This window comes from Dinoponera quadriceps, unplaced genomic scaffold (assembly GCF_001313825.1).
Source record: "Dinoponera quadriceps isolate SergipeBrazil2010 unplaced genomic scaffold, ASM131382v1 scaffold13714, whole genome shotgun sequence".
In the NCBI taxonomy this organism is placed as follows: Eukaryota; Metazoa; Arthropoda; class Insecta; order Hymenoptera; family Formicidae; genus Dinoponera; species Dinoponera quadriceps.
Genome location: NW_014567429.1, coordinates 1 through 999, shown reverse-complemented (window position 1 = coordinate 999; position 999 = coordinate 1). Strand labels below are relative to the sequence as shown.

The 999-nt window shown below is 44.4% G+C and overlaps 1 pseudogene; it reads left to right on the top strand.

The window, feature by feature from the left end:
• The first annotated feature begins 85 nt into the window (after positions 1-85).
• On the top strand, positions 86-995 carry LOC106751460 (annotated as a pseudogene).
• Positions 996-999: the final 4 nt, after the last annotated feature.

The following is a 999-nucleotide window of genomic DNA, read 5'->3' as shown; positions in this document are numbered from 1 at the left end:
AATAAAACGCGACTAACAATTATGAGATGAAATCCTGAACGAATACTATGCGAATCCAACTCGTAAAAAAAAAAAACATACATAGAAAACGGAATTATTACCACCAACCGGTAAGTCGATAAAAAATATCGCAACGCAGTTTCGTCTGCGGCTTCTTTATCCCGCCCTATAAACTCGTGATAATTGCAAACAGCTTTGTCATTCAACGACTTATTGTGTTTTCATTATCTTGTGATATAAAAAATTAAAAGATATGATATAAAAGATTAAAGTTCATTTCGTGGCTTATATTTCCCAGCGTATCTCGAGTGTTCCAACAGTCTTTGATCTACGTCACTACGTAATCCTTTATTTGGACTTTACCAAGTACTGACAAGATTTCCATCGCGTAAACAAGTGGCTGCAACGTATCCATTTGGCAGGAATTTCGATCTCAAAACAATGAAGATGGTACAGAAAACGAACGTGTATGTGATCGGGGTGGGAATGACGAAATTCGAGAAACCTGGCAAGCGGGATAACTTTGATTACCCACAAATGGCCCAGGAGGCGGTGAGCAAGGCTCTCCAGGACGCGCGAATCTCTTACGACGCTGTGCAGGCCGTCTNGCGACTCCACTTGCGGTCAAAGGGCGATCTACGAGGTCGGACTCAGCGGATGTCCCATTTACAACGTCAACAACAACTGCTCCAGCGGATCTACCGCTTTGTACCTCGCTAAACAGATCATCGAGAGCGGGAATGCGGATTGCGTGTTGGCATTGGGCTTTGAGAAAATGGAGCCTGGCTCATTGACAATATCAAAACTCACGGACCGTACGAACCCTGGACAAACACATCGAGCTATTGGCAGACATTGCTGGTATATCTGAGGCCCCTATGGCTGCTCAACTATTTGGCAATGCTGGCATTGAACATATGAAGAAATACGGCACCAAGCCTGAGCACTTCGCGAAGATCGCCTACAAGAATCACCTGCACTCCACGAACAATCCCTATG